Source organism: Thamnophis elegans, chromosome 5 (genome assembly GCF_009769535.1).
Source record: "Thamnophis elegans isolate rThaEle1 chromosome 5, rThaEle1.pri, whole genome shotgun sequence".
Lineage (NCBI taxonomy): Eukaryota > Metazoa > Chordata > Lepidosauria > Squamata > Colubridae > Thamnophis > Thamnophis elegans.
Genome location: NC_045545.1, coordinates 38770885 through 38791930, shown reverse-complemented (window position 1 = coordinate 38791930; position 21046 = coordinate 38770885). Strand labels below are relative to the sequence as shown.

Genomic DNA, 21046 nt, shown 5'->3' with positions numbered 1-21046 from the left:
TATCAAGATTTAGAATGAAATCCACTGGGAGCCATCTCATATAAGGCAGGCTCTGAGTCTCTAACCAAAACGTTTATTGATAGAAGAGAATATTTGTAGCTCAGGGTTGAACTATAGGGTCATTGGTGCTCTCTGAGCTTGATGGTTTTCTTGCAGATGTTTAATTACCAAACTAGGTAACATCATCAGTAGCAGAAGGGAGTGGAGTTTGCTATTATTTTCATATACTAGTGGATTACTCTGGCAGCGTTGATTAGTTGCTTCACAAACAGTGTTTTGATTGGTGCCAGGTCTCTACAGCCTTGGAGAGAGAAGGGCTATTCTCTGCACCCCTCTCTCAAATGTTCTTTAAAATACAGAGTTTCCCAGTATTTCTTTAGGAACCTCCAACATGCAAACTGTGGTTATTCATCCTAAAATGAATCCTCTTTACCTAGAGCTTCAAAATTTGCTGTTTGCTGTTTGTAGCTAAAAGCCAGTCTACACTGAGTGTATATCTGACTTTGAGGATACTTCTTCATAACCAAACAAAAATGTATTTTCTGTGCAGTTCACACCACTTGCTTGCTGAATCTGGATGTCCCAAAGCAAAGCGCACATTTTGTAATTTTGTAATTAACCCCCGTGCCCCATTTTGACTGGCAGAGTGCAGCAGGAGTCTGAGTGCTATCCCCTGGCCACTGCCACCCAGCCACGGCCACCCAGCCAGTCATTAGGGCAGAGAACCAGTTGTTAAAAATTTGCAGCCCACCACTGAACAAATAGTACTAGAATTAGCATTCAAGAGAAATATGGTGAAAAGCAAATCATAAATGCTGTGAAAATGGTTTTTTTTAAAGGTAAGGTTGCAAGCATAACTGTCAGCACCTCTCCATTTAATAATTAGGAAAGAAGACCACGAGATTTCATTTGTAGAAAATCAAATGTACTTTTACTAATTAAAAATGGCTAAAGAGCGGTTGCGAAGCAAAGTCTGGTTAATTAGGCGCGAAAGCAGTTGATATATAGAATAGCCCATTCCACTCCCCCCTGGCATCATAGGCCTAGTCCAATCATAAGTCCTTCAAGTGTCAGGTGTGAGATAACTTCAAAAGACATCACGAAGATGGAATGTCTGTGCCGTTAACCCAGGCGGGAAACATCCACACATGCGTAGTACGTCCATCCAAAGATCTCCAGAATCTTCCTCCAGCACAATAAGTAACCCCACCCAAATAATATGCCCTCCCTCCCCGTTTCAATGGCAGCTGAAGCAACAGCAAAGCAGAAGCTGACATCCGGCCGTCCCCCGGAAAAAGGCTGTCAGGCCTAGGAAAAAAAACACAAACAAACAGACGAACAACAAAACACAAAGAGAAACAGGGAAGGGTAAGAGAGAAATTAAGGTTTATCAGGATACGCCTCATAAAACCTCCGAAGTAGTCGGGGGGCACGAACATGGGACTTGTCAACCCACTCGGTATGAGAGGGAGGGAAATGCTTCCAAGCGACCAAGTATTGGATGCGATTACGCCTCTTGCGGGAATCAAGAATTTGACGAACTTCAAAGTGCCGTTCACCATCAATGAGCAAAGGGGCAGGCGGAGGGAGATCAGGCGGACGTAAATGGGAAACACGAACAGGCTTAATCAGGTTAATGTGGAAAACCGGATGAACGCGATTTAGGTGCTTGGGCAGTTGCAAACGGACAGAGACAGGGTTGATGACCTTCACAATGGGGAACGGACCCACGTATTTCGGCCCTAACTTTTTGGACTTTTGCGAGGTGTGAAGGAACTTAGTGGATAAATAAACCATGTCACCTTCCCGATATTTATAAAGCTGTGTCCGCTTCTTGTCTGCCTGTTTCTTATGGGCACGATGTGCCGCATCCAGAGTTGCTAGGGTCAGAGGCCAAATGCGGCTGAGACGTTCGCTCCAGTCAGCGACAGATGGAACCTGCGGCTGGTCACGAGGCAGTTCAGGAATAGGAACAAAATCTTGACCATACACCACCCGGAAAGGCGTGAACCCAGTGCTGGAATGGACAGAATTGTTGTAGGCCACTTCAGCATGCGGCAATAAGTCCACCCAGTGATCTTGTTGATAATTGATGAAACAACGTAAATACTGTTCAAGGACAGAATTAGTCCTCTCGCAAGCGCCATTAGTCTGAGGATGGTAGGCGGAGCTAAGGCCCTGGGCGGAGCCAATACGGTTGAGAAACTCCTTCCAAAACATTGAGGTGAACTGGACACCCCTATCGGAGATGATGCGATCAGGCACCCCATGTAAGCGGTAAATGTGGGAAATGAAGAGCTTAGCTAGGGCTTTAGCAGAAGGAATCTTGTGGCAGGGCACAAAATGAACTTGCTTCGAAAACAAATCAGTAACGACCCAAATGACGGTGTGCCCCTGGCTCTCGGGGAGTTCAACAATAAAGTCCATAGAGATCTCCTTCCAAGGGGCAACAGGTCGGGCAACGGACTGGAGCAATCCCTGTGGTTTCCCAGGGGGGCGTTTCGCGGTCGCACAAACGGGGCAACTTGCAACATAAAGTTCAATGTCCTTTTTCAAAGATGGCCACCAAAATTGTCTTTTCACTAAATGCAAAGTCTTTACAAAACCGAAGTGACCTGCCAACTTGGAGTCGTGAGCCCGTTGGAGGACAACTGGGCGAAGAGATGTGGGGACATACAATTTGGCGCCGATCCATGGCAAGTCGTCCCTCATAGTGCACTCATCCTGATGTTCCCGGAACCAGTCATCCTGGGGGAGGGCGAGTTTGAGGGCAGAAAGAAAATCTTGAGGCACGTCAAGTTTCGCACGTGCCTGCTTGCGAGTAATCACATGAGCCGCCAGGCTGGAAGTAGGAACCACAGGTTGCACGATGCTCAGTTTAGAGCAGTTGTATTGTGGGAGGCGGGACAAAGCGTCTGCCATGAAGTTCTTCCCACCGGGGATGTACTTGAGTGTGAAATTGAAACGGTTGAAATGTTGGGCCCACCGCATTTGCTTGGGGGAGAGTCGGCGCGGTGTTCTCAAAGCTTCCAGATTCTTATGGTCAGTCCACACCTCGAAAGGGTGCCTAGTGCCTTCCAGAAAATGTCGCCAAGTGGTCAGGGCCCAACGTACAGCGAAAGCCTCTTTCTCCCAAACCGCCCAACGTCTTTCGGTGTCTGTGAGTTTGCGGGAGGTGTAGGCGCAAGGTTGCAAGTTACCTTGGTCATTGGATTGCAACAAAATGGCCCCAACAGCGACGTCGCTGGCATCAGCTTGGACGACGAAAGGCTTGTCCATGTCGGGATGCTTCAACACTGGTTCCGCAGCAAAAAGGCGTTTCAGCTTTTCGAAAGCCGCCTGACAGTCCATGGTCCAGTCAAGAGGTTTGCTTGGCTTAGGTTTAGGACCGCCTTTGGATTTCAGCAAGTTAGTTATAGGGAGCGCAATTTTTGCAAAGGAAGGAATAAACTGACGGTAGAAATTAGCAAATCCCAAGAATTTTTGCAATTGTCGACGCGTTCTAGGCGCGTCCCACTCAGTGACCGCCCTCACCTTTTCAGGGTCCATTTCAATGCCGGCTGGAGAGATGCGATACCCAAGGTAGTCAATCTTGGTTTGGTGAAACTCACACTTGGATAATTTGGCATAAAGATCAGCAGCTCTGAGTTTTTTCAAAACAGTGCGCACAAGAGCGACGTGTTCTTCATAGGAGCGAGCATAGATAAGGATATCGTCCAAATATACGATAACTCCTTTGTAGAGGTGGTCATGCAAGATCTCATTGATTAATTGCATGAAGACAGCAGGGGCCCCCTGCAGGCCAAAAGGCATGACTCGGAACTGGAAGCATCCAAGAGGGCAGTTGAAAGCAGTCTTCCACTCATCTCCCTCCTTGATGCGTACCCTATAGTAAGCCTCTCTGAGGTCCAATTTAGTAAAAATGCGGCCCTTCCCAATTGGGCCAACATGTCCTTCATTAATGGAAGCGGGTATACATTCTGAGCAGATATTCCGTTCAAGTTTTTAAAATTAACACATAATCTGAGAGAACCATCCTTCTTCTCACGGAAAAGCACAGGGGCAGCAACTTTGGGGCGAGCAGGTTCAATGAAGCCACGGCTCAAGTTTTTATCTATGAAATTACGCATTTCCTCCATCTCCCTGGGTGACATGGAATATATTTGGGGTTTTGGTAACTTAACCCCAGGTAGAATGTCAATGGAGCAATCAGTAGGCCTGTGGGGCGGAAGCTTGTCAGAAGACTTCTCACTGAAAACTTCCTTCAAGTCCCAATACACTTTAGGAATTTTTTCCTCTCCCTCAATCCTCTCCTGCCCTCTGGCGGCCACCTCGGGATCGCAATTAACAGGTTTATGGGGAACGCCCTCCCCTTCCGGGGGCTGAGCTGTACGAATGCGTAACCAGCCTTCCCTCCAATTTATGCGAGGGTTCCATTTCCGAAGCCAGGGTAGGCCCAAAATGAGAGGCCTGTCCATCCCTGGGGCTACAATGAAGGAGATGAGTTCAGTGTGGGAGCCCATTTTCATTTCTAAGGGCTCAGTAAAGAAATGAGCGGGTCCCCCCCCCGCAATGGACCCATCTATTTGGCAAAAGTTAATGGGGGTTTTTAAAGTACGTAATCTGAGGCCCAATTTCTCCACCATAGCAGGGTTGATCATTGACCGGGAGCACCCTGAGTCAAGCAAGGCGTGTAGGGACTCAGGGTTCCCATCGGGTAGCACTTTTAACTCTATAGGGATTAGCATGGGGCCCTTGGTTGAACTCACCCAGCGAGGCGATGTGTCATCATCTGAATCGTCAGAAGAGGTGGGGGAGGTGTCTGCTTCCCCCTCCAAGGCTTGGCTGAAGCGTGGGGGTGTGGAATCCACAACGAAAGCAGCTTCCTTCTTCCTCTTGTCCGAGGGCTTGCCAGATTTCTCCTCCCGCTTGGGTGGGGGTTGGGAGGTTGATGGTAATTTAGCATGGCAGTCTGGGGCGCGATGGCCTAATTTTCCGCAACGGAAACACGTTATTGGTCTGGATCTCCCCTCACCCTTCCCTCTGAAAGTGGCTTTCCGGCTAGGGGGGGGTGTTGTTTTCGCAGCCTGCTGCTTTCTTTTGCATCTCTCCTCTTTAGCGCAATGGAGCCTGGCCAAATCCAGCTCAATGTCAGCAGCATGCTCAAACCAAATAGTTAAGCATCTGGGGAGATTCCGATTGACACATTGCTGATAGATATCTTCATCTAGGCCCAAAGCAAATTTGTCCAAAAGGGCCTCCTCACTCCACCCTCTCATGTACTGAGACAGGCGCTGGAACTCTTGAATATACTGGGCCACCAGTCTGTCATCTTGTTCGAGGGTAATAAATTTCAACTTGCTTTTTTTTTCAGTGAGGGGGTCATCAAAGCGCCTTTTGAAGGCCTCCATAAACCTGTTAAAATTCCTCAGGAGGGGGGAGGCTGTCTGATGTAAACCAGCACTCCAGTCAGACGCTTCGCCATCCAAAGATAATAAAATCATTCTTATCCTCATAGTGTCTGATTCAAAATCTGGGCTGTAGATTTCCATGTAATTAAAGATCTGCATGATAAAAGACCCCAGCTTTGCAGGACTTCCATCATATCTCACAGGCAAGGGTGGAATCTTAGCCATCCTGCGTCTCCTGGGAGGTGGGCCCACTACTCCGGCAAAAGCCCCAGCTGCAGGGGGTGAGTCAGTGCGAGGGGGGTGTGTGAATCAGCGCGTGGGTTTTCTCAGCCCCAGCCCCTCCTGACCTCTCCATCTTCCCCACCTATTTTCCCAAAGTACCTTTGTCCCCAGTAATCAGGTAGATCTCTCTCCTGGGGTCTCCTTTCGGCTCCCGCCTCCAGCGGTCTTTGTTGGGGTCTTCTTCTGGTAACCCCCGCATCCCAGCTGGCCCCCTCCTCTCTTTGTCCTACCGAGGTAGACCATCTGGGGGGAGGTGGATCAGCCGGGCTTGATATCAGCAGTTGACACAAATCTTCATGAAGCGAGAGTTCAGGGGGAGGACGTTCTTCCTCAGCGGGGATTTCTGCCTCCTTTTCTTCTCTGGCTGGTGAAGAAGACATTTGCACCCTCCACGGTAGATGTTGATCTCCTGGAAAGGTGGGTTTGAGACTTTGCTACTTGTCAGCACCTCTCCATTTAATAATTAGGAAAGAAGACCACGAGATTTCATTTGTAGAAAATCAAATGTACTTTTACTAATTAAAAATGGCTAAAGAGCGGTTGCGAAGCAAAGTCTAGTTAATTAGGCGCGAAAGCAGTTGATATATAGAATAGCCCATTCCACTCCCCCCTGGCATCATAGGCCTAGTCCAATCATAAGTCCTTCAAGTGTCAGGTGTGAGATAACTTCAAAAGACATCACGAAGATGGAATGTCGGTGCCGTTAACCCAGGCGGGAAACATCCACACATGCGTAGTACGTCCATCCAAAGATCTCCAGAATCTTCCTCCAGCACAATAAGTAACCCCACCCAAATAATATGCCCTCCATCCCCGTTTCAATGGCAGCTGAAGCAACAGCAAAGCAGAAGCTGACAATAACTCTATATATGCTTATAGATGTAGTTTGTTTACTCTAATCCTTTATGGCTGTTCAACTTGTTTAATTTATTTAATAAATGTATATGCCACAACTTGTTTAATGTGTGTATAAAGACACACACATGCCTGACAATCGGAAGAGTGCCATTATTGTTTTCTACTACTGATAGTAAGACTGAAAGCAAAAATAATATAGGAGGTTCGTTTAAGTATGCCTGGATTGTGATTGATAGAGGATCAGCAGTGACAATAAACACATTTTGGGAAGTGCAATTTGGCTTTATGATGATCATGGAATACGCAGACCATATTATTTCGCTTTAACAACTCACTAAGAAATGTATGAATATGAGGAAGTTTATTAAACATTTTATTAAGTTAAAGCATGTAATAATAATAAGTACTAATTCATTACATTTGCATGCTGCTTGACTCCCAAATGTTAAAACATTTAACATTTAAAGAAAATACTTTTCTTTCTTTCACCTGAATGGAGATTCTTCTTGTTGCAGGAGATGAGGCCACCAGTCACTGACCAGTAATTTTTCTCTTTTTCAATAATACATTGCAAATGTGGATCACTGCCAAACTGCTTCTGAGGGTTTTGAAACTAAAAAGCCTAATGGTGTGAAGTGTCCCCCTTCCCCACTTCCCAATTGTTTCTCTTAAATACCCTCCCTGCCACTTGAAATTAAACACAGTTGCTTTGAAAGAAGAGACAATCAGCTTTTGTGGAGTATGCTAATTCATTTTCATTTCAGTATTCCTTCACCAGCACGGCCTTAATACTGGGAAAGCCCACGTCTAAAAATATTTTTCTCAACTTCCAATATTTTTCTGACATTGTGAAATAGCGCAACATTTCCCAACTAGATAGTGGTCATTAAGGATCAAGGTTGATTTCCTAATGCACACAAGAGAAGGGTTGCACACAAGAGAAAGGCATGCTAAAGGGAAATGGAGAAAAGGAGCATAAAAAAAGTAAGTGCATAATTATTCTTCCCTACTTAGTACAAACAAAAGGGGACAGGGGACAATAAAAGAACCACCTTATGTTTGTCCTTAACAGATTTTTGGTACAAACAAATGGGTTTGGCGGCCATGCCTGTAGCTACATCCCATGATAAGTGCTTGAACCAGGCATCTATAAAAGACTTTCCCATAAATGTTTAACCCAACTTTAGCCTTAGCACAGATTCATACATTCTGCCTGGGCCATTGTCACTATGGGCAACTCCCTGTTTCTTGAGCAGAAGAGATGACCTAATCTTCCTCCCATTCCTAGCCCATTGTAAATGCGCACCCCCAACGTTGTTTCAAAACCGCTGCTCTCTGACTTCACTTGCCTTAACTCTTTAGGGTTCTGTAGAGAATCTCCAGCATTTCAGGTCCTTCTAGTAGAAGCCCCAGTTCTAGTAGAAGCCCCAGTTCTGATGGGCTACCACAGTATTTCTCAACCTCAGCAGTGCTTCTCAGAGCTGAGAAATTCTGGGAATCAAAGTCCACACATCTGAAAATTGCCAAGGTTGAGAAACACTGGGATACCATGATTGGCTTGTTAAGACTATCAGGTTTTCCTAGTTTGCAGGCAACTATGTTTTCTGCTGGCTAACAGTTAAAATTATAATTTGCAGCGACTAGTCTGTGAAATCACTGAACTATCTTCAATCCTAAAGCTCATTTTCCAGTTAAGCCTTTCATTTCTCGCTTAGTATTCTTTTGATTTCTGCCCAGACTGGACAAAGCAGGCTTTGCCCAGGCTTGCCTTCAGAGGTAGGTTGCCGCCCGTTCAGCCTGGTTCAGCCAAACTGGTAGTGGCCCAGAGCAGCTGAGAGCGAACCGGTATGGTGGCTCTTTTGGCCCGCTCTATACCTGTTTTTATGGCAAAAGGCAAATTGCTCACATGTGCACAGCATGTAGTGCCTGCGTGAAGGTTTGAAGGTTTATTGCATTTATATGCCTCCCTATTCCCAGAGGGACTCAGGGCGGCTAACAAACCCAAGGGGGGGGGGTAAAACAAGAAGGTAATACAACAAACAAGATACAAAGAGAATTTAAAAAAACAATCAACAGTCACACAATTCGAGGGGGGGGAAGGGAACTCATCAACCCCAGGTCTGCCGGCACAGCCAGGTTTTAACGGCTTTACGGAAAGCCTGGAGGGAGGTGAGGGTCCGAATCTCCACGGGGAGTTCGTTCCAGAGGGCCGGAGCAGCCACAGAGAACCGAACTTGCACATGCATGGACTTGTGTTGATACTGATAGCACAATAAATAACTGTGTCAGCATTCCAAGTATCATGCAGAATTAAATCAGAGTCCAAGGCAAAACTATCCTTTTTGTTCCAATTTAATAAGACAGACATCTTAGGCACATCTGTGTTAATCCCAATACTGGCAATGACATCAGAATTCCACCCAATTAAAAGTTCATGATCTTGTCCCCACACCCACAATCCATCACATCGTCCAATCTTCTTCTTCCACACTGGCATCCATGCCCAGCTTCTTCTGGCCAGGTGTGAAAGTCCGGAGACAAAGGATGTCCTTGGCTTCTAGTAAAAAATGAAAACAATACATTCCATAATCTCACTCCTGTCTATTTCCCCCTCCCATTGACTATACTTAAAGAAACAGCATAATGAAATAAGAGAAAGTGTGGCAGGCCAAAATTCTAAAAGGAATATAAATGCAGGCCTGACAAACTGGTAGTTATAATCTTGTAAAGTTTGATGCAATAGACTCCTTTTGAAGAACTGGGTGTAGTCAAATTGTTAAGTTTGATTGGCTCCAGCCAACAGTTATGTTAGCCAGCAAATGTAATGCATTCTGTATTCTTAGCTGAACTCTTCTACTGAAAGGTAACCTCAAAAAAGAAAGATGTATCTAAGAATCTTGCTAGTGTTTAGGTTTATAAACGATAACTGAAATGTGTGGTTTTTGTTCTTCCCTGTGTTATGTGTGAGGAAAAATGTTATCATCGTGTGAGCTTCTACCATAGGTCTGAACTACATTTTGAAAATTGGAGTAGCATTTTGAGGATCTGAGAAGGCAAGGGTTGAAATAGTTGGGTACTAACACAGCATGGGATATCGAATGTGGGTGGCTTTTTTCTTGGGTTTAGAAGAGAATTCGGTTATTCTTTTTAGGTTGATCTCAACAGGTGCTAAATCTGGTCAGATTTGTCTAGGTTTGGAAACTTAGTACGGTTGGTTAGCTTTTATAATGCAGGTTATGTAGCAATGTTAATGTATTTTCTGCATGCTTCTTACAGTTGAGAGACTAGTCCTGTACTGTAGGATGAGTGAATGACCAAACACTAAAGGGATAAAAAGTTATGTTTACTTGAAAAGAAACCTGAAAAATATGAATAATTATTGTGCACACCCAAACAAATATTAATTTAAATAAAAAATTAAGGTGCCAGGTTTTTACTAGTTGTAGTTTTAATAGTTATATGTCTATATTAATTGCACAATGATACTGTTTTAACTGTTGGTTGGAAGCCACCCAGAGTTTGGTGTAAGATGGGTGGCCTTTTTAAATAAATACAGAAGATTAGACATTCTAAGACAAGATATAAACTGTCAGAGAATTTTGCTTATGCTATGCTTGTATTCCTTATTATCATTCTACAATCACAACAAAGAACATCTTAAAGACCAGATTACTAGTTGAATGACCACTAAAAATAGGTGAATTATACCAAAGAAGTAGAAAAAGTAGAGGTAATCCATATATAGAGAGTTGGAGAGAAGAAAAGTCTAATTTCCATGCCCTTTTCTCCCTTGGCATTATGACGAGAATATTATTTTAAACAAATGATCTGAATGATCGAGATTATTATTATTATTATTATTCACAACAACAGAATTGTATCACAGAGGCCAGTTGTTTCGCCGGATTTGGCATTGGTTACTAGTCGGGCCCCACCCAGGGGCCTAGGACGTCGTAACGTATTTTCGTAATATGCGTGCAGATCCAAGCAGTGCGGCTTTTTGCATTTGACTGATGGTGATTTTGTCAATTTTTAACTGTTTTAAATGTAATTCCAGTGCTTTTGGAATAGCACCCAGTGTGCCAATTACCACTGGAATCACCACTGCTGGTTTGTGCCATAGTCATTGAATTTCAATTTTTAAGTCCTGGTATTTTGCGATTTTTTCATGTTCCTTCTCGGCGACCCTGCTATCACTTGGCATTGCGATGTCTATGATTGTTACCTTATTTTTCTCAACCAGTGTGATGTCTGGTGTATTATGCGCCAGTATTTTGTCCGTTTGTATATGGAAATCCCACAAGATCTTGACCATCTGATTTTCGGTGACTTTTTCAGGCTGATGTTCCCACCAGTTTGTTGCTGTTTTAATATTATAATTTTTGCACAAATTCCAATGGATAATTTGTGCTACTGAATTGTGCTGCAATTTATAATCAGTCTGCGCAATTTTTTTACAGCAGCTGAGTATGTGATCAACAGTTTCATCAGCTTCTTTGCAAAGTGTGCATTTGGCATCATCAGAGGATTTTTCGATTTTGGCCTTAATGGCATTTGTGCGGATAGCTTGTTCTTGCTCAGCCAGGATTAGTGACTCTGTTTCTTTCTTTAATGTACCTGTTGTTAACCATAACCAAGTTTGTTCACTGTCCACTTTATATTTTATTTTTTCCAGAAATTGGCCATGCAGTGCTTTGTTCTGCCAACTCTCCATTCTTGATTTTATCCCATCTTTTCTATATTCTTGTTTTGTCTGTTGGGCCTTCAGTAGATTTTTGTTCTTTACTTCGATTAATAGATGTTCTTGACTTTCTTTTAAATAATCAGCCAGTGCATGTTTTTCTTCTTCAACTGTTTGCTTCACTTGTAATAAGTGTCTCTGTCACCTGATTTTTGGGGCAGGTACAGTCTATCAGTATCACCACGTGGATGTAAACTGTAGTGCATTGTCATTAGTTTCCTGGTTTTTCGGTCCAAAATGTCCAAATCAGCTTGTGTCCAGTTAACTATACCAGCTGTGTATCTTATAACTGGTATTGCCCAGGTATTTATGGCCTTGATTGTATTTCCACCATTCAATTTAGATTTCAAAATTTTCCTAATTCTGTTGGTGTACTCTTGCCTGATTTAGGAGTAAAAATGAAGGAAAGTGAAGGGAACATGGCGAGGTGGGAGATGAGGCAGCTTCATATCAATAGAAGGTTGGAAGATGAGATTGCTATGTTGGAATTAGAAAGGTCAGCCTTCTTTCTCAGATTTCAAAATATTCCAGAGGAAAGAGGGGAGGAACTGAAGGAAATCATGGTTGAGATGATTGCAGGGATCGCCCAGAAAGATAAGTTGTTGATACAGAGTGATATTGATGACGTGTATAGGGTCTATACTTCCTATACTAGGAGACAGAAACTGCCACGTGAAGTGCACGTGAGGTTTAGTAAAAGATCTCTGAGAGAAGAAATTTACCAGAAGGCACGTGACCAGAATACCATATACGCGGGGGAGATGGTGACAGTACTAAAACAGATACCAAGAAGAGTGAGGGAAAGGAGGCAGAAATATCAAGATCTAACAACACAACTGAGGAAACCTCAGGTGATGTATAGGTGGCTTTTCCCAGAAGGGTTGCCCTTCCTCTGGCAAGGCCAGAGGTTTCGGATTGAATCATTGCAAGATGCACAAGACTTTATGGAAAGTCAGTTGAAGAGGGGAACTCAGAGTAACGATGGAGAATTGGATAACAACAGCCGAGGAGAGGAGCGAAAGAATAGTGTCCCGGGAGACGAGAAAGGGGGAAATGAGAATCAAAACAGAGATGAGAGACCGCAGACGAGGCAGAACAACAAAATCCAAAGCCCTACACAAATAAACATGGTGGATGAACTCCGCTTAATTTCTTTAAACATAAATGGTTTGAATTCACTAAGAAAGAGAAATAAAATACTGAATGCTTTACAGAAAAAGAATTGTGATCTGACATGCCTGCAAGAAGTACATATAGTGAACCACCAGCAAAATGTGTTGTATTACTCCCGGCTGGATATAATGCATACAAGTTTAGCAGATGAAAAGAAAAGGGGCATTGTGCTGTATGTTAAAGATCATATCGATTCTAAATTGGTGTATACTGATGGGGAGGGGAGACTTTTAATGGTTGAATTGAAATTTGGTCGATATAAAATTTTGCTGGTGGTCATATACGCACCGAACGACAATCAAAGTACCTTTTTTAGAAAGTTGCATCAAAAAATTGCAGAGTTAGGCTATGACCACATATGTGTGGTGGGTGATTATAACGCTGTGGCAGATAGGACAATGGACTATAACCCAGGAAACATCCAAAAGGGGGGGGGGAAATTAAGAGAAAAGAGGAGAGCTCTCCCCAAAACCTTTGAAGACATGAGGGAGGAATATGAATTAAAGGATGTATGGCGTGAACTCCACCCACAGAAACAACAATTTACCTTCTTTTCACATAGACATCAATCCTGTTCTAGGATCAACATGGCTTGGTTGACACCAGAAATTGGGGATCTGATTAAGGAAGCAGCAATTGAGGTTAATACCTGGACCGATCATAATCCACTCTTATTGGTGTGGAAAGGAGTAAGGCAGGGGAGGAAGAGAAGGTGGATGATGAATACAGAGATAGTGAAAGAACAAGAATTTCAACAAATGTTTAAAAGGGAAATGAGGTGGTTTTTTTTTAAGAAAATAGGAAGGGAATAACCCCACAAATACTTTGGGATACGGCCAAGGCTTATGTGAGAGGCCTAGCTATTAAATATACAATAGGCACACAGAGGAAAAAAATAGAAGAGAGGGCAAAATGGGTAGCCAAATTGGAGGTGGTGGAAAAAGCCTTGCAACAGAACCCACTAGATCAGTGGTCCCCAACCTTTTTATCGCCGCGGACCAGTCAGACGAGCCTCCCTCGGCCTTCCGGACCGGCGGGTGGGAAGGCGGCCATCCTGGGCGTGCGTTCCGCAGGGGGGGGGGGGCTTCCTTCACGCCAAGGCCGACAGCCCACGAGGCCGCCCCGCCTCCTCCTCCTTGGCCGTCGGGGGAAGGGAGGGGGAACCGACCCCGCGATCCGCTCGCTCGGGCAGCCCTTTTTCCTCGCTGCAGTTCGGCGGGGGAAAAAGATGGCCCTGTGTCCTACTTCGGGCGGGCGGGCGGCTGGCGCGGCGGAGGCCGGCTGCTTCCGAGGGGGTGGGCCTCCGCGCCGCGCTCCATGAAGGGAAGAGGGGGAGAAGGCGGGCTGCGGCCGAAGGGCCCCCGAGAGCCCCGCCGGCCTGACACAAAAAGCGCTGCGGCGGAGGGGAGGGGCGGGAGGCAGGTGACACTCCAGGAGGGGGGGCAGAGCTGCGCCGCGAGTCTTACGTAAAGCCCCCCCTCCCCGCCTCGGCGGAGGAAAACATCTCCCACCTGGGTGGGGCTGCGTGCGAAGCGCCTCTCGGAACGGCAAAGCTCCCCAAGTTCCCCCGAAACGGCCGCGCTGCGCCCCTCCCCCCCGCAACCTTAGTTTCTCCTTGGGAGGAAAATGCAGCGCCGCCGCCCCCTCCTGCCCCCCCCTCGTCATTCCACGGGGCAGGCGGGCCGGGTGAGTCCGCGGACAAAGTTTCGTCTCCCAGGCAGCCTCCGCCAGCAGCATCCCAAGTTCGGGCCGAGGCCGAGGCCGCCGCCGCCGCCCCTTCCCTCACGGGGTGAGCAGAGCAAGAGGGCGGGGGGGGGAGATCGGGCCTCCCCTCGCCCCCCCAGCCCCGCACATCTGGGGCGGCGGGGGGGGGCAGAGAAAGGGCGCGTTCATGAGGACTACAAAGTTGCAAATATGGCCCCCGGCCGCTGCAGCGATCATGGCCCCCGGCCGCTGCGCGGCCCGGTGCCAGGTACTCCACGGCCCGGCACCGGTCCGCGGACCGGGGGTTGGGGACCACTGCACTAGATGATAAGAAAAAAGAAGAAATGGCTAGAATTAAGCACAGGATATCTCTTCTAGACCAGGAGGATGTTGCTCGGAAACTTAGGGGGATTAAGCAAAACTTTTTTGAGCATGCTAACAAACCGGGTCATTGGCTCTCTTATAGACTTCGGAAAGAAAGAGAGAGTAGACGTATAGCTCAACTGCAGAATAGTAAAGGGGAATTAGTAGAAACCAAGGGGGAGAAACAGGAAATTATTCAAGGTTTTTTTCAGCAATTATATAGCAGAGAAGAAATTTCTGAAGACCAAATTAAGGAATTTTTAGATAATGCAAATCTACCTAAGATCTCAAATGAAGCGAAAGGGGTACTAAACCAAAAGATAACAATAGATGAATTAGAAAAGGCAGTCAAAAAAATGGAAAACAACAAAACTCCTGGCATGAATGGTTTGCCAGTTGAAATCTATAAAACGTTTTTGGAAATCTTAGGACAAGAGATGATAGTAATATTTAATGCTGTCTTGATGGATTCTATTGCACCGAATTCGTGGGCTGAGGCCTATATAACCCTTTTGCCTAAAGCTGGAGCTGACCATACCCAAATTAAAAACTATAGGCCCATTTCACTTTTGAATGTGGATTATAAAATCTTTGCAGCTATACTGGCAGATAGTCTTAAATTCTTCCTTAGTAAATTTATACACCCTGATCAGAACGGCTTCCTGCCGTCAAGGCATTTGAAAGATAATGTTAGAATTATTTTGGATGCCTTAGAATATTATGAAGCCCGGCTGGATAAACAAGTGGCCTTTATGTTTCTCGATGCACAAAAGGCTTTTGATCAGGTAAATTGGAAGTTTATGTTGTCACAATTAGAAAATATGAAGTTTGGAGAAAACTTCTTAAATGCAGTTCGGGCAATTTATGTACGACAAACTGTGACATTATTGGTAAATTGAGAAGAGGCGAGTGATATTGAGATTGGTAAAGGCACAAGACAAGGATGCCCATTATCCCCTCTACTGTTTATCCTTACATTAGAACCCCTTCTTAGAATAGTGAGGAGTGATATACAAATTAAAGGGTTACAAGCTAAAGCTCAGGAATTTAAGGTCCAGGCCTTTGTCAACGACCTTGTTTTTATTCTGGAGGATCCTATGGCTTCTGGGATACAACTTTTACATAAAATAGAGGAGTATGGTATGATAGCGAGGTTACGTATAAATAAAGAGAAGACAAAACTGTTAATTAAGAATATGACTTTGAATCAGAAAAGGGAAGTACAAAGCCTGTTAGGGATTAACATGGCCCATAAAATACAATACTTGGGAATTTGGCTCATTGAGAGATGTTCCTCTATCAAGGTAGATAATTATATGAAATTACTATAACAGGTATCTAAGGATATGACTAATTGGAGTGGTAAACAACTGTCTTTGATGGGCAGAATGGCGACAGTTAAGAAACATATACTACCAAAATTTTTGTTTTTGTTTCAAACGGCACCAACTAAATTGGACAATTTTTTAAAAAAATCCTTGGAGACAATAGCGGCTCAATTTATATGGCAAGGCAAGAAAGCACGAATCAAAGCCCAAATGTTGCAAAAACGTAAAGAACTGGGAGGCTTCGGAGTACCCAACTGGGAAACATATTATAATGCAGCAATTATGACATGGGTGAAGGATTGGGTGACGTTGAGTAGAAGGCGCCTATTGGCTATAGAGGGACATGACCTCCCCCAGGGATGGCATGCCTCCCTCTGGCAAGAAAGAGATACCCCTCATAGGTACTTCATGGGACATTATATTCGGAAGATTTTGATGGGGGTCTGGGAAAAGATGAGGAAAAAATACTATCATAGGGTTCCATGCTGGTTGGCACTGTTAGAGGCCTTAACACATCCCAGTGTATTTAATTGGACAAGAAACATAACATATAAAGACATTATGACAGAAGATGGCAACATGAAAACAAAGATGGAATTAGAGCAGCAAGGCAGGAATCTGGAATGGTGGGAATATTTACAGATTAGAAATAGGTTTAAAAGCAATAAGGTACGGTTTGGGATCTACCCAAACCCTCAGGGGCTAGATAAGATTTTGTTTGGCGGAGATAAGAAAATGTTATCGAAGATTTATCAATTTTTGACCTGTCAAGATGCTAAAGAAGAGATGGACAAAAGCCTTCTAATAACATGGGAGAGAAACTTTGGCTATGAGATTGAAATGGGCAAATGGTGGGATCTATGGAGTAAGACTATTAAACTTACAATATCTACAGCTTTTAAAGAAAACATATACAAGATGGTTTATAGATGGCACTTCCCCCCAACGAGGTTAGCCAAAATGTTTCCTGGGTTATCTCCACTGTGTTGGAAATGTGGAAGAAGGGATGGCACATTCTACCATATTTGGTGGTCTTGTACTGAGGCCACGATCAGCAGCCTCCAGCTATTGTTAGATGCTGTTCACTGACTTTGCTCTGGTTTTGCATTAAAAAAGATTCCTTATTCTACAATGGGTATAAATGGTGCAGAACATCATGTGCAACAAAATGGAGCTAGATGATCACCACTTTGCACAGGGAAGAAGTGCATTTCAACGAAAACATTTTTAGAAAAGATAATCTTTTCTCTAAAGAGCAAGCACACCTTTCCCAGCCCGAAAAATGTAGTTTCAACAACTGATTCTGTCAGAATTTTGGCAGTGTGACTAATATTATGTGATAAACCCAGTAGCAATAACACAGCACACAGAGCCTTAAGACAATTAATAGTGGTTTATATACAACTATATACAGGCATATACATTCAGGAGATAAATTCCCTTACCATTCACTACAGTTAACTGAATACGCGCTGAGAGAGAGAAACATCCTCTAATGGCCACTTATATATAGACACCTTTTAAAGGAGAAATGCCTTGTGTAGACCCCACCAGAGTCTTAAAGAGGTGATACCACATATTGCTGAATCATCCTCATTGCATCAGCTTTCAAATTATAACCTTACATCAGCTGGCAGCTATTAAATCGTCATTACCTGACAGATTCTTTAGCGGACATTTGCTGCATTCCTCAATCTTGCACACAAAATGTCTTCTAATGTAATTCCTGGACTGTGTTTGGTTTCCTAGACTGAATGTCTGCCTTGTTACTGTCTGTAGTGATTGTTATTGCCGTCCTGATACTGATAACACAAATGAGGGTGGCTTGGTTGCCTTGCACAACAGGCTATCCAAAGAATCAGTGCTTGCTAGGAAGAAGGCATTAGAGCAGAGTTTCTTAAACCTGTCAACTTTAAGATAGGTGGACTTCAACTTCCAGAAATCCCCAGCCAACAACTCAAAGCTGCCAAAGTTGAGAAACACAGCCTGGTCCTCACAGGATCAAATGTTTCTGTGTCTGAGCTGAGGGGTTGCAGAAGAGACTGCAGTTGTTGAAACCCTGTCCTTGACTTGGTTGAATTTGCAGACCGTGTCAATATTCTCTTACGTAGAATCTATTTTTGACAAAGATCAGATATCCTAAAGGGTGGAATGAGAAGGATTAGAGAATGAAGGGTTGAACAGAAACTAAACACCAGAAGGTGAAATGACCTTGAAACCTTCTGGAATCTGTTGGAAAGTTCCCAGTGACATTGAGGAACCTGAACAAAGAAGAAATGTGGACATTACGAGTTTTGAACTTAAGAGGTGCAGTATTTCACTGCAATTATCTTCTTGTTCTTGTTTTTCTTGTTCTTCTTGTTCTTCCTCTTCCTCATATTCCTGCAGGTGCGCAGGGTCTGCTTTTCGGATCATCGAGCACCACTTTGCACAGTCAGCGGCGTCTCCAGGGTGCAGGCTCGCAACTAGCATATCTTTGTTGAATTGGTAATTAATTACAGTGCACTGAGTGATTTGGGACCATGGGAAAATCAGCAGTTTAGATACAGGATATCTTGAAAAGTAACCTTGCAGCTCCAGAGAAGAAAATAATTGATACTTGGAGAATATGAGGATGGGGAAGTGAAAGGTATTGTTTTTGTTTTTGATACAGTTTTCATGTTTCATTGCTGAAATATGTGTTAGAATATAGGACTACAAGAAAAACTTTTATTGTTTGCAGAAGAACATTATTAGTAGAAAATCTAACAAACTTATTTTTGAAAAGTTTAAAATCATCATTTTTGCTCCCCACCTCCTTTCTGCCTCTCTTGGTGTTGGAACTGCCAGCAAGATCCTTTGGCCTCCTTCTTAGAATGTAGCTGGATGTAAGAGTTTTGGAGAGTTTCTTCTAAGAACTTTGTGATCATTTTATATTACAAGTTAGCTAAGCCACTTAATACACTAAGCCAGTGTTTCTCAGTCTGAGAGTTGAAGTCAAACATTTTGTCAGAGTTTGTTGCATAAATTCAAATCCAGAAGCACAGACAGATAACTGATGCAGCAGGAGTCATTAACTTCTTTATATACATAAGAATAGATGAATAAGTGTATAATACCATCAGGTGGTTCTCCCAAGGAAACATAAGGCAGGAGAGTTACAGGCAAACACAAGCAGTTAGCTTCATTTCAGCAGACAAGCCCAGACAGACTGCTATTTTACTTCTTAGAGTAGCAGATTGCTTTCTTCTTAAGTTTCTGTTTCAATTCTCTGCACAGATTCAGATCTGTTTAAGCTCCCATTGGCTGGCCTTTTGCTGTGCCAATTCATTGGCTGACTTTGTTCCCATGTCTCTCCCAGTCATGAATATTTTAACGCATTTGAAAGTTGTCAAGGTTGGGAAAGTCTTCAGTGATTTTTTTTTAAGGTAAGCTGCATACCCTTAGATCTGAGGATGCTTAGTTACAGTTTTTAGTACTAAGGGGGCAATCTGCCTCCTGTGTTCGCAAGCTAAGTTAGTAACATTTGTTTCAGCCTTTGAAAAAAAATTAATTTCTGGCTATAAATTGCCAGGTACTTGGCAGATCCAACCTTGACTTACAGGAATACTGTTCTTCAAACATGTAGCAAAGGTCACAATTCTTTTGACTTGTTTGAAATCTGGTTTTACGACTCTGCACACCATCTTGTAGCCCAACCAGTGACCTGCAGTCAGGTGAGGCAAGTGAGGCACAGCCTCACCGCTCTCATGAAAAGAAAAAAAATGTAAAAGGAAAAAGCTGAGCTAGTTGCTGCCTCACCGTGGATGACTCTGCTTAACTGTTTAAAAAAGCCTCTAAAAAGCACCCTCTACTATGAGGAAGGAGAACTGCATGCCTCACTTAGTCAGACTTTTTAGGAGTTTTATGATCGCTATGGGTGAAACATGTTTCCTGTGCTGTGCGATCATAAAACACCTAAAAATTCAGACTAGATGAGGCACACAGTTCTCCTGCCTCATAGTAGAGGGTGCTCATTTGGGTGGGGCTTCTTCAGAGGACCCGAGGCAAGAGCAGAGTTTTAAGTCCTCTGGAAAAGGTATGTGTGGGTCGGAGGGAGGGGAGATTCAAACGTCATCCTCCTGGTGCAGGGCTTTGGGCAAAAGCTGGAGGGAAGAACCCTGGCTCGCTTGTGCTCTCCCTCCCCAAGTGTAGTTTAATTGCAGGCAGAGCCACGTTGCCTTTTCAAACCTGTAATCAGTGAAGCTGGGCTGGATTTTTACATAGTGGATCCTTCCAGGGCTGGGGGAAAGTGTGTGTGCTACAGCATGGCTCTTTGCCTGGCTTCCTGCCTCCTCCTGTGGTCTCCTTGCTGGTGCTCTCCCTCCCCAAGTGTAATGACTTCCTCCCCAAGCCCCGATCCATTTCTTTCTCTCACACAAACAGCTGGATAAAACTATATAAAAATCCAGCCCAGCTTCACTGATTACAAGTTTGAAAAGTCAATGTGGCTCTGCCTGCAATCAAACTACACTTGAGGAGGTAGAGCACAAGCGAACACTGAGGAGACCACAGGAGGAGGCAGGAAGCCAGGCAAAGAGACATGCTGTAGTACACACACTTTCCCCCAGCCTCTTTCTTTTGGAGGGCTCAGATTGGCTCCCCTCCGGCTTCTCTGCCTCTCCTCTCCCCTCTCCTGCCAGCAGGAGGTGAGTGTGTGGGCTTTATTCCATTCCAGGCATTTCCCACCCAGACAGCAGGCTGCATTTGCAATGGGGGAGGTGTTTGGGGAAGGCAGCAGGGGAATGGGGGGGGATGGTGGAGGAGCTGCCTTCAAGCCATTGGAAAAGATATCTAATCCAACTTTTGTGTGTGTGTGTTTGTTTGAGAGAGAGTGAGTGAGAGAGGGAAGGGGGTATGTCAGTGCCTCACCAGCCATAAACCTCACCGCATGTCACTGAGACCAACCCATCCCTCAGGGTTGTTCTTCTGGGAAACTTGACAGGAGCATTCTGCATGCTACCTTGAGTAGTACAAAATAAACCTGGCACATCAAATAGGTGTATGTAAAGGCTATCAGAAAGGCTAAAACAGAAGCTTGAATTAGACCAGTTGTAGCCAAATTTGGAGATATAAACAAACCCCTTGGGTCAGTTAGCATTAGGGCTGATATTAAATCAGTTGAAGTATAAAGAGATTGAGGTTGTTGTTTTAGAGTTAGGTAGGAT

The 21046-nt window shown here is 44.3% G+C and overlaps 1 protein-coding gene across 6 annotated transcripts in view; it reads left to right on the top strand.

Annotated features, from left to right (window-relative positions):
- Positions 1-7367: 7367 nt before the first annotated feature.
- The window catches only part of LOC116509090 (vitamin D3 hydroxylase-associated protein-like), a 41468-nt gene continuing 27789 nt past the window's right edge, over positions 7368-21046 (top strand). Inside the window, exons 1-2 of one of the 6 annotated variants that reach the window (XM_032218041.1) lie at positions 7377-7535; positions 18249-18347. The gene's annotated coding sequence lies outside the window, so the exon portion shown is untranslated. The other 5 variants (XM_032218043.1, XM_032218038.1, XM_032218042.1 and 2 more) reach the window with 5 other exon arrangements.